Source organism: Terrapene carolina, unplaced genomic scaffold (assembly GCF_002925995.2).
Source record: "Terrapene carolina triunguis isolate 2854851 unplaced genomic scaffold, T_m_triunguis-2.0 Scaffold66, whole genome shotgun sequence".
NCBI classification, from domain to species: domain Eukaryota; kingdom Metazoa; phylum Chordata; order Testudines; family Emydidae; genus Terrapene; species Terrapene triunguis.
The window spans coordinates 13,354,603-13,369,998 of record NW_020664417.1 but is presented as its reverse complement, the minus strand read 5'-3'; positions in this window follow the sequence as shown (position 1 = coordinate 13,369,998).

The following is a 15,396-nucleotide window of genomic DNA, read 5'->3' as shown; positions in this document are numbered from 1 at the left end:
TATTCCTACCTATTACATAGAATATTTGAATTACTTTGGCTAAAGGTTTGTTTTGAACATTTATGCATTATAAACAAAGCCACTTTTTGCTCACAGTGCTGTTCGTCATCTTCTCCTCTCCTCAATTTCTACCCTGTTCTCTAAAACATAGCAAGCATAAGACTTTATTTTGCTCTTGGATTGTTTGTGTCCCTGCAAATGAACCACCGATGTGCAAGTACCAATATCCTCCATTCTCCCTCAAGAGAAACACTATCCCTAGGCTTAGCATACTATCAGTATGACACACACAGTTAGCACTCTCATGCCTTGGAAAAGTGAGTTCAGTGTTCAAGGATTCTGCGTACGTTACCTGTCCCACATATCAATAACCTTCTGTTTTTTAATTGTTCATTAATTTTTGTCATTAATGAACTTGCTAGCTCATGTACAATCCATTAATTATTCATTTGTAGGTAATTTATGCATCTGATTTTTGCATCCTGTATTACTGCTTGTTATATAAACCCATCATGTTACAGTCCCTCCACTGATTCAAATTCAAGATCTAGGCTCACCAGAGACGTGACTAATGACTGTAACTGATTACAGGTTTCCTTAGTAAAGGAGAGTATAATTTAGTAAACTGAAATATTTGTTGTGTAGTATTAATAATAGGGTTTTCAGGACTTGAATTAAATGCTCTATTAATATTTAATTAAAATCCCTTTAATTAACATTGTTCTTACCTCATTGACATGTGATCAAAGAAAACCCATTTTGTGTGTTTTTGTAACTTTTATTTAAGAGCATAAACAATTATATGGTTGACTAATATTTTATACTTCACTAAAGTACTAAGCATTATGAAAATTAGATTGAAATTATATTAATCAAATTATTCAAATCAAGGAGTTGCTAATACAAAGTAGAACTGGTTAACTAAAAATAAAACAATTCAAGACCAACAACTGCTCAAATCATTGCATGAGCTCAATTAGTAATCAAATCACAAAATTAACATAACACAAAGATTGAATGGTTTACTTAGTCTTTCTCTCTCTGTTCCCTTTACTTATCAGCTTGTACTTTCAACTGTGGAAAAAATGGGGTTAAGGTTTGGATATTTACCTACCCCAGGGGACCTTTAGTAATCTGTGGTAAGGTTTGCTTTGAATCTAGGTTAATTAACGCCCACTAGTAATTTATATTATGGGCTATATGTCCTAGAATAGTCAATAAAAATGAAAATCTCTGCCCAAGAGTATTAATTTGATATGAATATATGAAAGTTGTGTTTAGCTTACATTTAAAATAAAAAAACCCATAATGTTGAAACTTAGTTTTAAATGTGAAAAGGTGGAATCTGAATTAGTTATTTTCCTTTTAGAAAAATGTTTAATTAGATGGCAGTTCAAAGATCACTGAAGATAAAAATGTACTCCTAAATAAGATGAAAGATGCACATATTCATATTACTAGGAAAATAATTTCAAAACTGGAACTAGACTCTGTTATATCAAAGAGGTGTGGAAACTGGCAAGGCAAGACTGTTCTGTACAGCAAATTTGGTAATCTCAGACTAGATCACTTACTTGGGTTTGTGATTGCTAATTTATTTTAGTGTACAGTGTAGTATAGTGGTTTACATAAATTAGTGGAGTTTCAGTTCAGGAGAATAACCCAAACATTGATCAGGAAATAAAGACAGAGCACAAAGTTGGGGAGGATTTTCTGGTCCAGCAAAGTCACCTTTGCTAGATGTTCCCTTCTGACTTCCCCCCCTCCCCTCCTGTGGACTTGAGGGGTCTCCTTGGCTGATTGCAGGACACAAGGGTGAAGCAGAAGTCTACTGGCTTCAGCGTAACCAATGGGATAGCTTATAAATTCTGCCCACTGCTGAGGATACCATTCTGCACCCAGAAGTAAAAGTATTCCCACCCCTTTTTGGAAATAGAGTAGGCTTGGCTTTGCATCCTTGCTATGGGCATTATGCCAGTTACCCTTTTGGTGACCAGAAGGAATTTTTTTCCTCACTGCAGATTGGTTTGGGTGGGTACTTCTGGGGGAGAGGGGTACTGCCACTCTGATGCCCAGCAGGTGATGGGCAGGGACTATCATTTTGCCCCACCTTGTTCCCAACTCTTTTCATTACTGGCTTTGATCGGCCAGCAAGGCAAAAATTCAAATGCAGCTACCTGAGATTGACATAAAAACCTCAGCTCAGGCAGCTGCTTTTCTATCATCTTAGGAAGCATCACCAGACTGCAGTGCCCATAGGATGCATTAGAAGCCACTGGGGAATAGGGAAGGCAATGGATGTTCCTATCAGTCAGGGATTGGGAGCAGCATATCAAAGGATCTGATGGAGCAAGTAAGAAGAGCATGTTGCCTGTCTGTAGGAGTACAAGAGCCCAACAGCATCCCCTGCAGCCAGAGAAGAGTAACGCCCAATAGTAATTTATATTATGGGCTATATGGAGAGCTTAGCAGTTGGTGAATGAGAATCCAATATAGTGCAGGCCATTGACCCCTCCCCATTTCCCACCGGGACCCATTATCCCAAGGCATCCTAGTGAGGGACCAAGGTAGCTACACGAGTCTACTACAGGAACCAGACCTCTACAAGGGTGCCCCATGCACAATCACAATACCTGTATATTTAGCTGTCACTTTCCTGTGATGTCTTGATGTTTAGGCTGTGCCTGTCATGGCATTTACCCATCACTAGAACTGGTTGAAATTTTTCATTCAAAATGTTTTGTTCATGAAAAGTAGCCTTTCATTTTTCAAAAATGAAACTTCCCCTCTCCTCAGACACAACCTCTCCTGGTTTCAGTTTTTTTCTTCTTTGCCCACCTCTTTTCAGTGGACAAAATGGATAGAAGAGGGGGAAATGTGTGGAGGGGAGCAACAAAAAAAAAACAGAAACTGAAAAAAAGGTTTCATTTTTGAAAACTGAAAAATGATGGGGGTTTTTTCTGTTTTGTTTTTTAGGGGGAAAAGTGGGATTTTTTGTGAAAAGGTTTGAGAAAATAAATCTTTTTTTTTTTAAATTTTCCAGAAAGCACACTTCCCATTTTCATGTCTGCACTACCCATCATCATCCTACGTGAGCATGTTGGTACTGTGAGTGGGTGGAGCTTCATTTGTGGTCACAGTTTGGGACAGTACCATCACTTTTTTCCTCAAAATTTGAACCCCAAGTTAGTTGTGCTGAGAAGATGAATCTGAAGCATATAAAAATTGTGCTACTGTTCTTGATTACAACATAATGCACTTCTAGCCTTTTAATGATAAGTGGTCTTGATAAGATGAGCATGAAAGATCTTGAGACTATGCAAACATTCATTAAAGTTAATGAAATTATCTCAGATTCTGAGCTGTATGAAAAACGCTTCACAAAATTATGCATCTTTGAGCGAGAATAGGGTGAAGTGTCAGATGAGATCAGTACAATGCATTCCAAGAATCTTTTAATAGCAACTGTTTGATCACAAGACAAGTTTGAGGTGCATAGAACTACATGCAATATTCAACCAGATCTAAAGTCACACTGAGAGGGATTATTATCACACTTAAGTGGTATGATGCCTCAGCACATGCAGCCCCAACCTGCAATGAGGGGTTATACATTTAAAAAAAAATAATTTTCAAACCATAAGAATATCTTTAGCAAAACTAAGGCTCAGCAACAGCACAGTGGTCTCTCCAGAAAAATCCTATGTCCTTCCTCAGCCTGTTGATCAGTACTCTCAGTCCTGGGCTTCTGCCTGAGTCCTATGCTAAGTCTCATTGAAGGGAGTGGGAGGAACTGAGGGTGGGGATGCAACTAGACTGACTGGTGGGGAAAGAATCTAAGGGTATGTCTACACAGCAGCTGGGGCTACACAGCCTGGGTCAGCTGACCTAGACTCAGGCTGCAGAGCTGTAAAATTGCAGTATAGACATTTCGGCTCAGGCTGGAGCCTGAGCTCTGAGATCCTGCAAGGTGGGGGGAGTCCCAGTGCCTGAGCTGCCTAAAAAGCAGGGAGAACTGGAGGAAAAGCCAGAATGTCAGAGGCTCCAGACAAAAATCCAGTAGTTAGCAAAGATGAAATTGTTTTTAGCTGAAATTTGTTGAAATCAAAACCTTTTGTGGAATCAGGTCACTTTTGATGACATTCTACCAGAAACCAGGTTTCTTGCCGGCTTGCCCACCCAGATCCTTGGAAGCACACCTGGTTGGCTGGCAGGTGTGTAAATGTAAATGTAAGCATGGCAGTACTAGGAGTTCCTGCTCCAAAGCTCCCAGCTTCTTAGCAGCCAGTATTTCTGTCTCCAGCATAGTCCATCAGGCCACCTGCCAGGGAGCTGGGGGTGCCAGGGCTTCCAGGGTCGCCTGCTTTTGGGCAGCCTACCACACAGAAAATATTGTTATTTCTTAAAGTCATTTCAACTGTTTCTTGTTTCTGCAACAATATAAAAAAGAAATGTAAGAAACACTCATTTGTCAATTCATTCCTATTCCTCTTGTGCACCAGATGGCAGAGCTATTGCTGATCCATACATATTCTCCATTGAACAATTTCTTTGCTACAGTAGTATGTTCCAGAAACTGAAGTTTACCCATCAGTTAGTGGTAGGTGTTAGCTATATTGCACTATAGTATTGCTCCTCTGTTTGTTTTTTCAGGGCTTGTTGGTTATGCAGTTTGTGTGTATAGGGACTTTTTGCCTAGGGGAGGTTGGCTTCTATCACTCTGTAGACATGGGTCATCCAGGAACTGCCTGGAGTTCTGGAGCTTTTGCAGCAATAAACTATAGTTAATGACTTTACATGCAGGGCATTTTATACACGGAAAAAGCCAAATGGCTGAGTCCTCCTAAACCAATGGTTCTCAACCTTTCCAGACTACTGTACCCCTTTCAGGAGTTTGTTTTGTCTTGTGTACCCCATGTTTCACCTCACTTAAAAGCTATCTGCTTACAAAATCAGACAAAAATACACAAGTGTCACACCACACTGTTACTCAAAAAATATTTTCTCATTTTATACCATATAATTATAAAATAAATTGATTTGAATATAAATATTGTACTTACATTTCAGTGTGTAGTATATAGAGCAGTAGAAACAAGTCACTGTCTGTATGAAATTTTAGTTTATACTGACTTCACTAGTACTTTTAATATAACTTGTTGTAAAACTAGGCAAATGTCTAGATGAGTTGATGTACCCCCTGGAAGACTTCTATGTACCCCAGGGGTACGCATACCCTAAATACACATGAAACAGACTGATATTTGCTTTTTGTTTGGCCTCTTTCCCCCTCCTGAGCCATGTTCTGCTCTTTCTGTATCCTTCTCCTCAAGGGTTTGTTGGATCTTTCAACCTTCTCTTACCCCCATCATGTTTGGTTCTTGGAAAAGCAGCATTTTTTTACTCTGTTTGGGAACATAGTATTTATCAATAATATAAGACTATTTTATGCTTACTAGTTACCATCTGAATAATTAATCTAATAATAATTGTAATAATTTCTAAAAGCACTGACCTGGTAGAAATCTAGGGTAACTCCCAAGTCAGTGGAGTTTTTCTGGATTTATTTCTCAGCTGCTATGGTGAAAGGCAGTAGTACAAAATCTTAAGAGGCAATGTAACATCCCCCCCCCCAGCACAAAATTTGCTCCATTATTTTAAATTTGTTCTTTTTGATATTAAGAACCTCATTCTTCTTAGCATATGTGCAATGTGCCTCAGGTGGCACATGGCCAGGTCTAATCTCCGAATTTGGTCCACTAGTTGGATCATTAGCTTGCCCGGGCCGTATACTGATGGGGAGTGTGACATGAACACCAATCCATGCGCCCCAAAACTTCATTGCTATTTGGGGAGAGAATATTATACTTTTAAAACTATATGACGTAAGTACTTTCATAAAGGAAATGATGATACAGTTACAATCAAAGATTCATTATTGTTTCTTGATGACACATCTTACTGTACCCGTCAAGTTTTTCTTCCCTTCTTCATAGGTAGAGCAATAGTAATATTTGTAAAGCTGTAATTAACCACTTGTCTGGTGATTTATAGATCCTTCATTTGAATTGGTTGAGTGACTGTAAAATGGTTAGTTTCTATAATGAGCAGCAATATGGGAAGAAAAATCTTCAGCATAATTACTTACAGATGAATAATTAATTACTTATACATATGCTAATAAATTCATTAATGTGATGTACTGTAAATGTACAAGAAATTAATAACCAGGATGATATTAGAACACCATAGTTTATGGAGGCTATTTTTATACATTGTGATCAAAATTCTCCTGGTGTGAAATCCTAGCCCTGTAGAAATCAATGGAAGTTTTTCCATTGACTTAATTAGGTCCAGAATTTCACCTCTGCCCTATTTGTCTACTCCTTAATTACTTTTTTTGTGGGGGGAGTTTGTTGAATTTAAAGTTTATGAATTAGCCCAGACTCAAGCCAGATATAGACTGTATACGTTTCCCCCATAGCTCTGCATATGCACCTCAAAAGTGACCTGCAACACATCCATTTTTAAATCCTGAATATAAAAACGTGGCTAATGAAAGAACGTCATATGTTTGTTTAAATCAGGACTAAAATAATATCAAACATATTTTCACTAATGAATCAAGCATTTAAATCCAATCTCCAGAAGTCAACTATCCAATTTACTCCTCTGCACACTAAAATAACCCTTTTAATTGAACAATGATTATACAATAACAATATCTGATAGGTCTTTTGAATTTGCAGCAGCTGAAAATTCCTAAGATTTCTTTTTAAATTGTAATGTCTTGGTGGTTTGTCCTGCATTGATTTGATTATTGGCCATAAAGGTACTTGTTCTCAAATTATGAATGATACAATTGAGATTTATGGTTTTTTTTTTTTCATTATTTTACATAGAAATTGTTCTCAAAGGCTTTAACTTGGTTACATAAAAGTTTGGATGAATAGTGGGAAAGAATAAAAACCAGACAATAGATAGAATTCTTACAATATAGAAACAGCTCCCTGTCAAGCAGATCAGCGTAACTCCATTGAACTCAATGGATCTACACTGACTTACACCTCCTAAGAATCTGGACATTCACAGTTAGGGCCTAATTCAAAGCCAATTGAAGTCTTTGGATGGACTCCATTTGACTTCAATGGGTTTTGTATCAGACCGTTAGCATTATAGCTTTGCAGGTTTACTGATCTGTCGAAATGTATGAACTACCTACTCAATGAGTTGTCATGTTAGGCACAGAGTGAGCTCAATTCCCTGTCAAAGGTAAACCTCTTGGAGATTCCTTACCTGGGCTGCTTTTGCGGCAGTGCACCTCTGCCTTACCCCTTAATCTAGTTATAAATAGACAATATAGCCCTCAATGATTATGAGCTTTTGGATCCTTAATTTTTGACACCTATGTATTATGGTGCTTAGACACTATAGATAGAAGTTTAAGCGGTTTAGTAGCTGCATAAAGAAGGCCAGATGTTCAAAAGAGCCTGTGAAATAGTGTATACAAAATATGTGCTCATTCATTTGTTAAAGTGATTGAACATGCAAATCACTGCACTTTTGACTACTTGACTACATATGCAAATATTTAATTGTTTTATGCAAATGTGTTTTGTTGCATCCTGCTGAAATAAACAAGCTCACACATTTTGTGTGCACATTTCTAGAAACTGTATTTGAAGATCCATCATCTACAAGTGCTATCATAAGCAAAAGAAATTTCCTGAATAATGATTTGAAATGAGGTCCACAAAAACAAATCTGATATAAAAAGGAGTTATGGATAAATCAAAATATATTTGGCACTTTGGTTCAAATGTTTATCTGAAAATCTGGATACTTTTCAGTTTGCAGAATTGGACTGGGAATCTCATGAGAATAAGCCTTCCTGTGAGATTGGATACTTTTTTGCTATTCACACAGGTCTCAACCATTCTAGGAGCATCTCTACTTGCAGTATTTTGGCACTTCTACTTCCAATCTCAGCCAGAATCAATATTTACAGTTGGGTCAAAGCGATGACGAATTTATGGTGAGCCAAGGCCTGGGGTGATGAGCAATATCCAACATTCAGAGATTGAGAGTATACAGATGACATTTTATAAAATGTTTTTATTTTCATTTCAATTTTGCTTGGTTGATTGACAATGGCCCACTGGATGGGTTTCTGCTCACGTGGTCAATGTTTTCTTGCCTATATTTAAAGTATTGTATGTTTGCTGAATTCAATACTAGTACTCTTGGCAGTGTATATGAGATGGGAGAAAACCTTACTTCCTTCTCTTATCTAGAATAGAAGAAAGGACAGTATTTTTCATTTCATCCCAAATCAATATATAGAAGTCATCCATTACTGGGACAAAATGAAAAATGAGAAGAAATTAACTAAATGAATTGGAACATTTAAAAAGGCTGTGATAGTGGATTCAGTTTAAAAGATAATTTCTTTTTTAATTGTCACTTATTTACTAATCCTTTATTAAAAGCAACTTCCCACTGATAGATTAAACCAGGCCAAATTTAAATCAGCTGTACATGCTGTTCACACATTCACCAAATTTGGGAACTCAGCTGATAAATCCAAAAATAAATTAAAGGGCTCAGTGTCTGAGGCAGTGGTTACTGAAGGGATTACAGAGTGTTTTGTTTCCTTTGCTTGATTATTAGTGATTAGACCACCCTACATAAATAAATAAATTTATCACATACATTTCTCATGTTTGCTACATCCACCAGGTTTCCACCTGGGAATTTTTTAGAAAAAAATCTAAATGGAATCATCTAAGATATTTAAGATTACTTTTCTCCTTTTACTGTATTTACTGATGTCTCATCTGATGCATTTACTGTCATCAGCTCTGCCACTGGTCAGGTAACTCAGATTATCCTCCTGTATAATGGGACTAATAATTAGAGCTGGTCAAGAATGTTCTGTCAGAATGACTTTCCGATGGAAAGTGCAATTTCTGCTAAATAAAAATTTTCTGTGAGGAAAATTTTTATTGTGTTTGTGCAAAAAAAGAAGTTTGAACCTGAATTGGAATAATTTTATTTTTTAGATTTAAGTGACCCAAAATGTTGAGATTTTTTAATCAGTTCAGCAAAACATTAAAATTCACTTCTTTTGTGAGAAAGAGAGTGTCCTACATTCTGTCTTATGGGCTCCCAGGATGACTATATCTCATAATGTAGTGCAGATCCAAGACACATGGTACATTATGGTGACATATATTGGCCAAGAATACCAGACCGTAGGAGAGAATAGGGATCTGAATTACAACTCCCATAATGTTGAACAGACTTTAAAGGAAGCATGTTAGGATAGTTCAATAAATTGGAAATGTCAACAATGAAAGTTTACAACAGTCTGAAATTAAGATGTTTTGTTTCAAAGAGGTTGTGGCACTTTTATTTTTTTTTTTTTTTTTTTTGTATTTCCATTCCATGAAAAATTCTTAAAATTCAAACTCCCTGTCAGGCTGGCTGCTGAGAGGCTGGAGTGGTAGGTGGGCAGGAAAGATAATAATAATAATAAAAAAAAACCCCAGACAGGTTTCCATATGAAATCAGTTCTGCCTGGTTTCCTTTGAAAGATTCACTGAAAGTGACACCCACCCACAGACTGTTTTGCTTTCAACTAATCAGTATTTTCTGATTGGGAAAATATTCTACTGGAAAACTTCTGACCAGCTCTAATTACTTTTATTTTCTTCTCTGTCTGCCATTTCCTTTTAACTCAACAATCCCCCCTCTCAAAATTTGAACATACCATTTTTATTGTTTGAAGATATATCTTTTTCAATTTAATTTTTTAATGCCATTGAAGGGTACTTTTGCCAGACTGAGAAGCTGGATTCTAATATACTTACCTACCTTATTGGGGGAGGTGATTAGCTAATTCATTACCATGTTCTGATAAGTGATTTTGCAATAAAATGTGCTAAGTATTATAAGTCCAGTAATTGCCACTATAATAGGTATGGCTTGGGCAGTATGTGAGTTGAAGGGCACTTAAGTGCTGTCCCAAATAAGGATGTTTTCCTGAATCAGGACTTTGATCTTCTGGTGCCTCAGTTATTCATCTAGAAACTGGAGAAAATACTAGTTCCCCATTCCACAGGACTGTTGGGAGGTTAAACTCATAACCTTGGGAGGTGCTCAAATACCATGGAGTTGAGCGCTATATATAAAGCAACCTGGGGTGAGGTCCAAGGATGGACTTGGGTGTTGCTGAGCATAACAGTATCTAAAATGTAGGTGCTTAGCAAATCACTGGAACAATGCGGCCATCCACAATGCTGTGTTAGGTGCCTAGGCCCTCTGTACAATGAATGGGGGGTGGGGAAGAGATGCCTGAAAATGCAGTCTACAAAAGCCAGTGTGCTAGGTGGGACGCTGCCTAAGCTAGCCAGTGAGAGATGCTGATGACCAGAGTATGCTAAGCCACACTTGTTTCTTGAAGATAGGTGCCTAACTCTGGGATGCAGGGAGGCACCTAGCTCTGCTTAGCAATCCACAGTTGCCCCCCCACCCCCAGGCTGCAGTCAGGTGACTTAAGTGCCTACACCATTCCTTTCATGACTGAGTTAGTTGCCCTGAACAAAATGGCTGGAGGAGGAAGTGATGGTGGTGCCACCCACCTTATAACATTTAGCCTAGTGGTTAAAGTGAACTGGATTGAGAATGATGCTATAGTCCAGTGGTTGGGGGAAGGAACCCAGGTCCAGTCCCCCTGCTTCAACCACTCTCAGTTATCCACAGTACAACAGCTCCAATAGGAGAGACAGAGATAGTCGCACCTCAGGATATTCCAAAACTCAGTGGCTAGAGCACTATTCTCAGGATTTGACGAGAGGTTTCCCATCTCTTTCTTCCCTCTGTCAGAGTGAATGGAATTAAACCCAGGTCTCCCATATTTCTGGGGAGTACTCTAACAACTATGCTAAAATTTATAACGTGGACACAGCCAGCACCATGTCCTCCAAATGGATTTTGGAATGGTACCTGATCTGAGATGCGTGCTCAGAGGCCACCCACTGGATCAGACTGGCATGCAACTTAAGTGACCAAATGCCTATATTCCCTTGGTTTGTGAATTTCTTTCCATCTTGGATGGGAGTTAGGCATTTGGGTGTCTAGAGGGAAGCAGCATTGGGCTCAGAAGTAGAAACTTAGGTGCATAGGGAACTTTTACTTTAAAAACTTAGACATATAAACCCCAAGCTTAGGCACCTAAGTCTGGGGGATTGGTGCTTAAGACCCAATTTTGGCCTTACTATGATCAACAAAACTCTCACCGAACCCTGTAGCTGTCTAAACTCATTCAGTGTCTAAGTACATTTATGGATCCCACCCCATATGTCTACTTTTACTGGCACATTCCTCATTTTTCCTAGGATGTCTTGGTGTTCCAGAAACTTCTTTTCAGACATCCAAAATGCCCCGGTTTTTTATTACAGCAATCAAAATATTTGGGTATTTATCCTGTATTGAATAGAATTTACTCTGTCTTTACCAGGAACAAACAAACCAGTAGAACAACTGTTGACTAGTGTTTGGAGCAAGGAGAAAATTTGAATGAGTGTGGACATTATAAAAGGTGCTCTTTTGTTCAATGTAAATGTCACTGACAACTATTCAGTACTTTATTATCATTCAGAATGCTATGGGTTTTGTTAGACTGGAAATTTGCACTGGTGTAATTACACTGATATAGTGACAGACATAAACCTCTAATGAAGATGCACTGTGTCAGTGTGACTCACCACGATAACCTTTTCTAAGTAAGGTCCGTTTAAGTCCTACCTTATACCAGTGTTATAGATTTACAATGGAGGCTTGTACGGGTGTAGATGTACTAGTAGAGCTATACACTGGTAACCACTCCCTCCAGTATAGACAGAGACTAAGTGACTGGGAAGAAAACATCCATTGCAAGATATATGCACACTGTCGGAAACTGACAGTAGGGCCACCACCAAACTCATTTTTAAACTGTATTTTTGTCTGTCACTCAACTATTCCATGATTCTAAAAATGACACCACAGAAAGTCCCTGATTTTTGATTTTTGAAAATATTGTTACCTTTGTGCCACAGTTACAGGATACATATTGTATGTGCCTTCAAGATTTCAAATGCAGTCTTTTGAGAGCGGTAGAATGCATAGACTATCTACTAAGTGTAATCTCCCCCTCACCACCTTTAATAATAGCCTGTCAATAGATTGAAAAATTATTTTAAGAAAGTTGTAAAAGATTAGCACAGTTTCTAATGTTCTGGAAAATGATCTTCTTATGCAACATCAGATATCTATAAAACAACCATAGCCCCAAAATAAAAGAATCTATAGGGTCAGCAACTACAACAAAAAGATATTTGCTTTATAAGATTTGCTGTAGATATGAAAAATAACCACACAGAATAAAGGCATAAGCTTACTAGAGAAATATAGGATGATATAGATAATATACTGCAGAGATCAACAAAATCCCAAATCTGATAAATTTTGCATTAGGAAAAAAAAGAAACACAGGACAAGTCTGGGGGAGGGCAGAATCATTTCTTACATTTAAACTAGCAGAACATTTTCATAGACTCATTTTTCATGATTGACTTTCAAGTGTCACCAAGTGTAGTACTCAGCTCTGTGGGGGTTTTTCCTTCTCTTTAGTAATATTGGGGTTGTCCATTTGTCTTAAGCTTTATCAAAATATAGTGGGACAGATTCTCTTGTCCGCTTTCCTCCTCTTGTGTTGCTTGAGATTGCATCTGAGGATATGTCTACACTGCAATTAAAAACCCAAGGCTGGCCCGTGCCAGTTTACTTGGGCTAAGCTGTTTAATTATAATCTAGGCATTCAGCCTAGGCTCTGGGATTCTCACACCTTGCCCAAACGTCTACAACTCAACTAAACAGCCCTGTGAGCTTGAGCTGGCTGGCAGAGGCCAACTGCAGGTGTCTAATTGCACTGTAGACCTCCTGCTGGAGATACCCCATGTGTTGGAGAATCCCCTGTACACCTGGATATGACAGAGCCAGGACCAATGCCTCCTTTCCCGTAGTTCTTAGTCCAGAGGATAAGGAGAAGAAATGACAGGCTTGGTTGCACTCTGGTTATTTCGAAGTGTCAGGCAGCCCCTGAGGGCATGTCTACACTACAAAGTTAAATTGACTTAATTTAAGTCGATATGTAGCCTCTACAGTAATTAAGTCAGTCGGGCGTGTCCACAGGATGGTCTTTGTCTCGGTGGAGTGCGCTTACATTGATGCAGAGAGCAGTTCACAGTGGGTAGTTATTCCCACAGTGCAACAAACTATAGGGCATTTTGGGAAGAACTTGCAATCAGAGGCGCCGACTCCATTGGTGCTCCAGCCCTGGAGCACCCACAAAAAAAAAAAATAGTGGGTGCTTAGCACCCACTGGCAGCCAGCTCCCCCAGTGCCTCCCGCCTGCCAGTGACCCTGCCAATCATCTCCTCCCCCTCCCTCCCTATGCCATGATCAGCTGTTCTGCGGCATGCAGGAGGTGCTGGGAGGGTGGGAGAAGGAGCGGGGACAGGGTGTGCTTGGGGTAGAAGGTGGAACTGGGTGGGAAGAGGCAGGGTTGGGGGTGGAGCAGAGGCAGGAAAAGGCGGGGAAGGGGTGGGAGCTGGAGTAGGGTGGGGCCTGAGGTGGAGTAGGAAGAAGCAGAGATGGCGGCTTAGGGGGAAGGGGTGGGGGTGGGGCCTGGGGACCTGGAGGAAACCGGCACATGTGCTTGCAATGCCTCATGGAACCAAAACATTGTCACAGAGTGGAATGGGAATGTGGCTTTGACCTCCCATGACGCATTTCCTCCCTCCTTCCCCTTGATATCAACAGCAAACAACCACACTTTTCTGCGCCTGTTTTTTTAAAAGCCTGGCTTAACTGCGCATATGCCGTAGCCTGAGAAGCATGGACCCCACCCAGCTGTGCATTCTTCTTGTGAGCATTACAAACACCTCACACCTTATCCTGGAGTATTTCCAGAGGCAAGACAGGAGTTGCTGCGCGGAACTTTACGATGTCATTCAAGCAGCCCTGCTGCAAGCCATAGAACAAAACAATTCTCAGTTGCTGCTGGAAGTTGTGCAGCAGCTGAACACAGTGGAATGCCATTTCTGGTCCCAGGAAACAAGCCTTGACTGGTTGGATCGCATCATTATGCAGGTATGGGATGACGAGCAGTGGCTGCAGAACTTTTGAATGCGGAAGGTCACTTTCCAGGAACTTTGCGCAGAGCTTTCCCCAGGCCTGAGGCACAGCAACACTAAAATGAGACCTGCTCTGACAGTGGAGAAGCGAGTAGCAATCACTCTGTGGAAGTTTGCAAAACCAGACTGCTACTGGTCAGTGGGGAACCAATTCAGAGTTGGTAACTCCATCATGGAAGCTGTTGTGATCCAAGTGTTCTGGGCCATTAATAGACTTCTGGTATTTTAAAATCACTCCTCTTATTACACTGAAGTGCAACCTAGGACATAATTGGTATCCCTAGCTATTGAATGAACTGATTTGCTGTTCCAGCCATGGTGAGTATGGCCGAGCAGCATGGGCAATGGGCCTTGTGTTGCAACTTGTGGGCAACCCGCATTAGGAGCACAAGTGGGCAGGTGGACAATGGCCCCCTGCCCTTAGCAACTTAGATGATGCTTGGAGACTGGTGACCAGCGATAAGTTTCCCAAACTGTGGTCTTTGTCCTCTTTGGCTCCGGCTGGGTGGGGAGGGTTGTAGCCTCAAGAGAACACAGGAACACCCCCTCTCCCCTTAACGCTTCTGGTAGCTGTCACCTTGGTGTTGCAGATTCTGAGGTCAATGCTCAGCCCTGCCACCCAAACAATAGGTACGTTAGGGAAACTGTGGTTGAGGGACCCGGAAATCACCATGGGTGGGGGATCACATGCTCTATTGTTTGCGGTATGAACTCTTGTAATGAAAACTTCCACCATCTCCCCTAGGTGACTGTATGTGATATCAGTCTCCTGAGAGGCAGCAAGGGAGCAGATGCTGCAAGTGTCTGAGGTACAGACCTGGTCTTTATGCTGTGTACCATAATAATGCCAGCAGAATTAACACCAGAGTGGTATTGGAAAGTGTCCTACTGTGGTGGAAGAAATAAGGCAGCTCTCCCTAGAAACCTCTGCAAAGGATTGCAGAGTACCGCCATGAAAGTTTATTGGAGATCTCCATGGAGGATTCCCAGGCCATCCCTGTGCACACAAAAAAATCTTTTCTGACGGGGACCCTCTCCGTAGCTGGAGTGGACACTGCAAAGCAGATGATACCCACCCCTCTTTACTTTTCCTTCATATTAAAAAATAAAATATAAGAGAATGTAACCTGTACAGTTTTATTGAAATCGCATACTC